At 37.7% G+C, this 10138-nt stretch overlaps 1 long non-coding RNA gene across 2 annotated transcripts in view; it reads left to right on the plus strand.

The window, feature by feature from the left end:
* The window catches only part of LOC115302106, a 41703-nt gene extending 39975 nt beyond the window's left edge, over nt 1-1728 (plus strand). For both annotated transcript variants that reach the window (XR_003913421.1, XR_003913420.1), the window contains exon 5: nt 1568-1728. This is a non-coding gene — a long non-coding RNA (uncharacterized LOC115302106). The remainder of the gene's footprint in view (nt 1-1567) is intronic.
* The last annotated feature ends 8410 nt before the right edge of the window (nt 1729-10138 follow it).

The raw sequence follows: 10138 nt of genomic DNA on the forward strand, positions 1-10138 counted from the left end.
AACACATAACAGAGTTGAAAGCCAATTCTCATGAGTATTTGTCTTTAAGTGGGACTGGCAGCAAGATGGTCACTCTCTTCTTTCTCCCATCCTGTTATGTATTCGAAACCAATTAGTAAATCACTCCCATCCTTCTCTTTTCCAGACTAATTTTTCTTCAGTGTTTTTGGCTTTTGAGTACTTCTTAATATTCAACTACGTCCGTTCTTACAGATCTTATGTACAAACACAAGGCTCTTCATGCTTTTAACCTATACCCTTCACGTTTTCCAAAGACCTCTGAGAAAGATGCAAGAAAAAAAATCTATTTATATTATTCTGGGTTTTGAAATGCAGGAGAGTTTGCTATGGCATTCTACATACTGCCAATTGGCTAAATAAAATTTTTTTTAAATCCCCTCAAAGCCAATTCTTTATATTTTTGATGTTTAGGAAGTTAGAGTATCTGGATGTTTAACTGAAATTTTTGTGTTTCAGATACACTTTTGGTTTTGAGTAGTCATGACTTCTCTCTTTCTCTCCTGTAGAAAGAAACAAAATACCAGCTATCCTGATTATTTTCTTTCTAATTTTAGAGAGGGAGAGGGAGAAAGAGTATGAGCGGGGGAGAGGAGCAGAGAGAGAGAGAGAGAGAGAGAGAGAGAGAGAGAGAGAGAGAGAGCGAGAGCGAGAAAGAATCTTAAGCAGGCTCCACGCTCAGTGCGGGCGCAATCCCATGACCTTGCTTGGGGTGATGACCTGAGCTAAAATCAGGATTTGGACACTCGACCAACTGAGCCACTCAGGTGCCCCTATACTTCTGATTTTAACCAGAAAATATAAATATAAAATATAAATCTAATAAAAAATATAAATTCAACTCTTTACTATTTCCTGAACATGTGCTCATTATCATTAGTATATGAAGTGCACGTTCAGAATGGTAAAGAAAATGAGAGCTTTAAAAACTGCTAATGAATATGGTTAACTATATATGGGAACAAAGGGGTGTTTGTATAGTATAACTCGAGTTATACCAGGAAGAAAATGCAGTAGGCAGTTAAGGAACCCACATGTGTGATTGTTTTCAACACGGCAAGGGGCACTCAGTGTGCTGTGTAGGATGCCACTGAAAGGGGACACAGGCATGTGACATGGGTCAATCTTTTTCCTCTTCCTGTATCATGCTATGTATAGGACTAGTTGTTCTTAATTTCTTGCTAATCATCTGAAGAATTTTAATGTATGTGTCCTATATATTCAAACACTAAAAAGCCCCAATATTAAACAGCTACCGACTTTGCCACCCAGATGTGTAGAGTTCAAAGCAAATAACAGTGACAGGCAAGAGGCAACGTAGCCGGCTCTCAAACAAACACACAGCCCGATGAGACAGCAGATTAAGAGCTTAACTCGGTACAGTTTGCACTGGTTGAGATAGACACAGCTGTGTTTTCCACCAGAATTTAGCTTCTTCTATTGTTTTTGATATTATAAAGGCCATGTATACTTGTTACAGAAAAAACTTAAAATATATAAAGAGCAAGACTAAGAATGTCCTTAAGATGAAGTTTCCCTTTTGTTACAGATCAGCTGTTGCGATCCCATGGGTGTACCTGCTTTCAGTACATGAAATCGCATCCTGTTCTACCTACATGGATCGATTTTTTTGGTATCATCTTTATGGCTTCAAACTATTCCATTTTCTGGATTTACTAATGTGTATTTAAACAATTCACTTTTATTAAACATTCAGGTCATTTCTAACTTTTCTCTCTGTCGAGATATTGCTCTAAAATATGTGTAGTGAGACATCTTCACTGGGATAATCATCTCAAGAGGTTGATGTCCTTGACTAAGAAACTATTGTTTGTCCAGAAAGCATATTGTATGCTACAAATCAGTTCGTGTATCTTTTAAAAACAACTTCAGACGTATAGAAGACTGAGAATAAGATATGAATACATCAAGTTAGCATGAGTATTTACATTTTTTTAATGTTTATTTATTTTGGAGTGAGACAGAGCACTGCGCCAGGGAAAGGCAGAGAGAGGGAAACACTATATGAGGCAGGCTCCAGGCTCTGAGCTGTCAGCACAGAGCCCAATGTGGGGCTTGAACCCTCGAACCATGAGATCATGACCTGAGCCAAAGTCAGATGCTTAACTGACTGAGCCACCCAGGCGCCCAGCCTGACTCTTTATTTTAAAAAGTTGGATGATATGTCTTGTGAACAAACCAGTTCAGTGTTTGAGAGTGATGGGTAAAAAAATAGTTTGGGGGTGCCTGGCTGGCTCAGTGGGAAGAACATGTGAATCTTGATCTTGGGGTCATGAGTTCAAGCCCCACATTAAGTGTAGAGATTACTTAAAATACATAAAAACTTGAAAACAAATGTTTGGAAGGTGGGGTGAATATTTTACAGCTATGCGGTTATAACAGGACAAAGAGTGGACTTTGGAGGCCAATGGGCAGGTGTGTGAATCTCTGCTTTCTGACCGGGCTGGTCATGACTCCTCGAGCCTCAGACTGTGTAGGTAGAACAGCTAACATTATACTTGGCAGGAGTTGGCATTCTTTTAAGTTAGTGGGAAGGAGTAGAACATGAAGAGGGTAAATGGAAGATGGGGAGGAGGAGAGGATAAACATGTGAAGGAAATACTAAAATGATTCTGTGTGCCTGAGAAATGGGAAGAGAATTTTGGTATTGTCATTGAAGTGCGATAATACAACTGAACCCAATTATGATGATGATGCTGATGATGATGACGAAGTGCTGGTGATGGTGATGATGGTGATGGTGATCGTGATGATGGTGATGACGATGATGATGACAATGACGATGACGATGGTGATGGTGATGATGGTGATGGTGATGGTGATGATGGTGATGGTGATGATGATGATGATGATGGTGATGGTGATGATGGTGATGGTGATGATGACGATGATGATGATGATGTTGGTGATGGTAGTGATGATGATGATGATGATGGTGATGGTGATGATGGTGATGGTGATGATGGTGATAATGATGGTAGTGGTGATAATGATGATGGTGATGATGATGATAATGGTGGTGATGGTGACAACTAAAGTATAGCATTTACAATAATGATGACAATACCAGCTCATGCTTCCATAGCACTTTTTATGCCAAACTGAGTTTGTAAGTACTTTAAATATATTCACCATTTATTCCTCACCACACTCTATCTGATCTAGCTCCTCTAACTGCTGCCAGGATTAAACAGGTTAATATACATAAAGCACTTAAAATAGTGGTTTATAAATGTCTGTAAATAAAGTCCCCCTTTCACTGAGACACAGAGAGGTTAAACACTTTGTCTAAGGCCACACAGCTAGTCCATGGCAGGAGTGGGGTTAGAACCTGGTCATATGGCTGGAGCCCATGCTGCCTCTAAGAGATCTCTGGCCAACTGATAAGTTGCAGCCGCCCCGGCGCTGACTTCATTTCACCCACAAAATAAAAACAAAAGAGATGCTTCCTTTCTTCGCAGGAATGGCCCTTATTGCTGAAGTTTTCCCATCCTGGGCCCTCAGTAGTCTGCTGGGGGTGCCATTACTGCTGGGTCATTTCACCTCGTCTGATACCCTCCATCACTGTGGGCCTCTTTGGGGTGAATTGGGTGGAAAGGGCACTGTTTCGAAAGGTTTAGTATAACAATTATTTAGGGAAATGGAAACAAGATACGTACCCAGCCTGTAGCAATGTCACCATTACTGGGAAATGATTTAAAAGTTTCTTAAATAATCAGTGGTTCCAGGACTACTGGGTTAAGACTGAGCTAAGGTCCTCTGTTTCTTGTCCTTTCCCCAGCTCCTCTTCCCCTTATCTTGCTTCTGCCCCTCACTTATTTGCCACTTCATTACCCTGCCCCCACGGGAATGATACTATTAATAACAATAATGCTGGCAGCTTGAAATTATAGAGTTCTTACTATGTGCCAGGCTCATTCATGCATTATCTCATTTAATCTTCATAAAAGCCTTCTGAGAAAGGAGCTCTTTGTTTAAAAACCTACTTTATATCTGAAAAAACTGAGGTTTTGAGAAGACACATCACAGTGCTGGTAAATGCATAGGGTGGAATTGGAGCCTGTCTCCATCTTGCTTAAACCGGATGCTACACCTCTACTCATCACCAAATGCACCAAAATCACCTCCACGGAGTGTCCATTTTTCCAGTATTATCTGACCCTTAAAAGATAAATGGTAGGTGTATATAGGCTTCCCCGAGTTAAATACTCTAGAAAGTATATTTGCTTTCCATAATTTAAGAAATTTTCCATAACATTTTAATTCTACCATGGGCAAAAAAGCTGTGCTGGGTACTCTGGGGACACAAAGATTTATTTAAAGAGGAAGATGGCCTAATCTTTGTGACATATATATATATGTATATTTATATATAAATTTTGTAATATAGAGTGGCAGCCATGGAAGTGTGAGGCTCAGCTTCAATAGTTATAATATAGTATGAGTGGGGCACTTGGGTGCTCAGTCGGTTGGGTGTCTGACCTTTGTCTTAGGTCACAATCTTGGGGTTTGTGGGTTCGAGCCCTGCATCAGGCTCTGTGCAGACAGCTCAGAGCCTGGAGCCTGCTTCAGATTCTGTGTCTCCTTCTCTTTCTGCCCCTCCCCTGCTCATGCTCAGTCTCTCTCTCCCTCAAAAAAAACCCATTAAAAAATTATGATATAGTATAAGTATATACTTACTACATGAGATATTCTAGCAAATTTTGTATTCAGGCAACAAGTTGTATCCTGAAATTATCTTTATTTTTTAAAAAAAGATGGTTTAAAAATTTCAGAGTAAATTTTAGAAAATTCAAATCCAAAAGTAACAAAATAAATAGGAATGTAGAAGGAGGGATTTCATAAGATAAAACCTAAAACTAATGAAATAGAAAACAAACATAAAAATGGATAAGTAAAATTAAAATTAGTTTCTTTGAAAGACTGTTGAACTAGATACACCCCTGAGAAGACTGATAAAGAAAAAGCAAGATAAATACATTATTAAGGAATATAACCACAGAGATGGAGACAAGAAAACCTACTGGTAGATGTTATGTACAATTCTGTAGAAATAAATTTGGAAATCTAGGCAGTGCAAAATTTCCTAGTAAAAATAAAAATTCTTAAAATAATTATTTTAAGAAACATGAACAGACCAATTATTATAGAAGAGACTGGAAAGTAGAAGCTCTATCACTAAAAAAGGCACCAGAGCTCGATGGTTTTACAAGTGAATTCATTACAGTTTTTTGCTTGTTTTTTTTTTTTTTTTTTTGTTGTTTTTTCGGGGGGGAGAGAGAGAAAGAGAAGGAAACAGCATGCACAAGGACAAGAAGGGCAGAGGGAGAGGAAGGGAGAGAATCTTAATCAGCTTTCATGGGGCTTGATCTCATAACCATGAGGTCATGACCTGAGCCGAAATCAAGAGTCAGACACTTAACCAACTGAACCACACAGACACCCCTCATTACAGTCTTAAAAATCAATTCCAGTGTTAGATAAAGTCTATTTGACCATAAAAAGGAAAGATACTAAAATAATTTTGTGAAAACAGATTCTTAGGACAGCATAGAATTTGAATACCAACTTATATAAAGATTATATACAGAATATTAGCAAATCAAATCTTTCAGTGTATCAAAAGCATATGACACCATTACCAGATAGAGTCTACTGGCAGAATATAAGACTGTATCTTAATTATTCCACTTTTACATAAATTGTGGGAAGATTTCCCATCATTCATAATGGATATAATAGTGGTCAATGAATTATTAATGTGTAATTCTTTTTTTTTCTGTTTATTTATTTATTTTTTTAACATATGCAATTATTTTCCATCATTTACAATACAGTAGTTACAATGACACTCCAAACAGAAAAGCAAAGTAAAAAATCAAACCCCCCACTTCTGTTTCATGTAATTAGACTTATACAGAAATTAGAAGGTTAAGTACCAACTAGTTAATCACCTAATTTCACAGCTATCTGAAGGGGCGATCGTTATATAGCAGCTTATCTATGATACATTAAAGATACATGATACAATAATGTGTAATTCTTAAACTCTGAATCTTAAGTAGCTTGAAGATTGTAGGAGTGAGGTTGGGAGGAAAGGTGGACAGTGGGGGAAAAGAGAGGGAGTCATTTGGTTTTAGGCAAATGCACTTATTTGTGCTGATTTATTTAATTTTTAGGCTCTGTCAGTTGAAGAGAGGAGTGATAAATAAAGAATGAGCCTCTAAGGAATACCTCCCATGTTCTAAACCCTTGGCTAGGTGCTCTGCATACAATGTCATTTAATGGTTTAGTCCTGTCTGGGTTAATATGCAAGCGGGGTGCATACATGCACACTCACATCAATGGAATGCCTTCTAGAAACATTCATTAATAAAGGAACAAAAACATCATATCATTTTTTTTAAGTTCTTTAAGAGAAGGCTTATACATAGAACATTATTATTGAAATGGTGCAAATAAACATGTCAGATACTTTACTGACAGATACCATTCATGAAGCCAGAGAGATAATAATTTTAACTGATATGTAAGTTCATAGATCCTGGCAATACTTCAGAAGCGCATTAAAATGGTTTTGCCAATGGTGACCACAGGGACACTGATACTCATGCTACAAAGACGTTGTGGCTCACCTTGACCTTCTCAGGCTGCCTTAACAGGGCAAGTGTCTGCTGTTGTCTCCATCTCTGAATAGAGAATTTTGAACTCCCACAAGGCCAGGGCTGAAGCTTTCTTTTCTATCTAGCATGACTGTATCTGGAGACACTTGGGATCCTGGGGAGGTTGGTGGCTCCCAAGAGAAAGGAGGAAATCTCTGGGCAGATTTTTGTCACGAAGCAGTCTCCCAATTGTCCCTTTGAGGATGCTCTCTGCTTCATTTGTCTCTGGCATTGCCTGGGGGAGGATTTGGAGGTGTTTTATTTTGTTTACCTTGAGAAAGGAGATTCTCTGCTACAGTTCTCTGCCCTGAAGACTTGATACCTTCCTGTGGGGAAGGGATTTCTTTTTCCCATAGTGCACAAGGGCAATAGAGCAGAGCTCTGGCTAACGATATGGCTAAGAAAATTTAAACAAAGCAGACTATGGACACTTCAGACACAAGACTTTGTAACTTATCCAATTGGAATGATAGCTATTAGGTCAGTGACTGTATGTCTATCCTACAAACAAGGATTATAAAATTTAAACAGGGCTTTGCCTCACGACAATTATGTCAGCAGCCAATGACGATCGTGGTGCGCCTACCCTGTCTTTCTGCTTCATCACTTAAAGTGACAGTATCCAGCTTCCCTCTCTGCATCTATCATAAAGACACATTGATTTCCTTTCTGGGGAAACACATATTTCTTTTCTCCTGCTAAAAAGATAAATCTGACAGATTTTAATCAAATGTCATTGTTCACAACTACAGAAATGCGTTCCATGCCACATATGAAAACAAAAATACACCCACAGCTGAAGAAGACATTTTTTGGCCAAGTTTATTTGCAGAATACACCTGTATTGAAACACACATACACTCATACACACACACACACGGCAGTGAAGCCTCTGAGCCAGTTAATAGTTTTCAAGATAGTATATCATGTGCAGTGACATCAGTAAATGTTGGTCTACATTAACATTTCCACTGAGACTCTGCTGTCCAAATTCTCTGTTTAAACTCCAGGATGCTGGAATATTGGGCCTTGGTCTTTAGAATGAAGTCTTTCCCAAGATGAAAGTTGTCTTTCAGGTGTTTGGGATATGATATAGAAAGATGGAGAATCTGCATGTGTCTTATCCAATAGGCTCTCTTCACTGTCTTGGTGTTCCAGTATTTGGCTATGAATCGGTTAACTATGCTATGAAGTATTTGTATTATTTCATAATATATTTCATATATATTGCTTTTGAGTAGCTTTTTAAATTCTTTTCCATGTATCTAAGGAAAGCCAAGGTGTCATACATGTGTTTTCTCTTCTGTATTAGATAGATATCTAAGCTATTTTTTTTCTTAAAATTTTTCATATAAAAAACTCTGTGGGAGAGACACTTAACATCAACAAATCTTGATGTTTTTCACATATCATTCATTGACTGATTTACTTTTTCTCTGTATGGGTTGTACACAAACTTATTCTTTTAAAAAACTTTTGATGTTTATCCATTTTTGAAAGGGAGAGAGAGAGACAGGGTGTGAGCAGAGGAGGGGTACAGATAGAGGGAGACACAGAATCTGAAGCAGGTTCCAGGCTCTGAGCTGTCAGCACAGAGTCCTGTATGGGGCTCCAACCCACGAGCCATGAGATTATGACCGGAGCCAAAGTCAGATGCTTAATTGACTGAGCCACCCAGGTGCTCCAGTACCCAAACTGACTTTAATGGAATTTATCTAAATATGTGGATCTTTGGCATATTTTGTCTTTTCTTCTCAGTATTGATATGACTGATTGCATTTTCATTAGGATGGAGAGATTGGATTCTCTTGTTCACACTTAGTGGCAATTTCCTGCCCAGATGTCTTGGAAGAATATATCTTATTTCAGCTAATTTTCAGAAGTGAAGAACAAGAATCCACATCATGAATAGAAGTGTACATATGCAGTTTTAACTGACCATCGATCCAATTCTGCCTTACGGAGTCCATTATATCAGGGTAGTTTTTTTGTCCTATCCTCATAATTTTGAATATTATATTAAGATGTGTGATTCAAGAATAACTTTATTTGGAAAGTAAAGTATTAAAAGGAAAATTATTTTAATTATCCTAATTAGTCATTTATAGTGTGAATATATATATGTATATATATATATATTTGTATTTCACTAGGCAAAAATAGAGAACCTCATCTCTTTTAAATGTGAGCTTTAAAAACTTCCCTTAAGTGTGCTTCCAGTATCATTTCTAAATTTGTGAAAATTACAACATATTATTATTTATATGATAATATGCCCTATATATGAACTGCCCACAATGCATTATTGGGTTAACTTTGACAACCACTGTGGTTTAAGAATGCGCTCACACCTCTGATATTTGTCTGTGATGTGTCATATATATGTTTTATTTTTCTGAAAAGCATAGGGTGATCTGGGGAAAAGGGAAGAGTGACTAAATCAGAAGTTACCTTGCAAGAATAATATTAAAACAGCTTGGCATTTAAATTGTAAGAGAAATAAATTAACTTCTTAAAGTAAAAAGTGAGAAAAGGAAGCCAGTAAAAGTGGGTGAACTCATTCACTTGGAAATCATGGTGTCCCCATTAAGACTCAGCCAACAAATTGGTGGTTAAAGATTTGTCCCAATTTTCACCCGATACTGGTGTCATTTGAAAGGTTAATCCAAAATGAAAGGCCACCTTGACACAGGAAATATGTGCTTTTTTTCCTGAGAGAATATATGTGATGTCCCAAACCACGGCCACTAGAAGATATGAAGGCAAGCAAAAATATTACCCAGATCATGATTTATACATGCTGAACAGACTATAAACTCGCCACCCTCCTTGCTCTTACAGCAAATGCTACCGGCTAGCTATAGCTACAACACAGTATTTCGAAGCACTATTTCTCAAAGTTTTTTTCTTATTTACAAAAGAAGCAATTCATTTTGTAGGACATTTCAAACTGGCAAATGGCCAACAACAATTTTGACCAAAGCTGGGTGCGAAAGGTATCTCAAACCACAAAGCAGAAGACTGTTTAGGAAAGATGAAAACAAAAGGGAGGATTATTCATCCATCCATATGGCTTTTTAAAGCCATTCACAATTACGTATCGCTTATGGTAGGTTCTGTAACATTTTTTTCCATTGAGAAGGCAGCCGACTGAATAAGTTTTGTGAATGCATCACAAAAGAAAGAGATGAAATTCAGAATGACAATGGAATTTAGCTGATTGTTTGAGGATCTTTGCGTGATAATGACACTGTTAACTGGGAGGATGGAGAATGTGATCTCATTTGTTTTTCCAGAAAGGGATTTTAAGAACTTAACCAAAAATTAAAGTCTCTAAGAAGACGAACATGAGCATTAGCCATCCTACCACAATTATGCATCTGATTGAAAAGTTACAGTATATCAGAAGGCTCAGAGCCAATGTTTGTTTTCCTAGC

The sequence above is a fragment of the Suricata suricatta genome, chromosome 9 (genome assembly GCF_006229205.1).
Source record: "Suricata suricatta isolate VVHF042 chromosome 9, meerkat_22Aug2017_6uvM2_HiC, whole genome shotgun sequence".
NCBI classification, from domain to species: Eukaryota; Metazoa; Chordata; class Mammalia; order Carnivora; family Herpestidae; genus Suricata; species Suricata suricatta.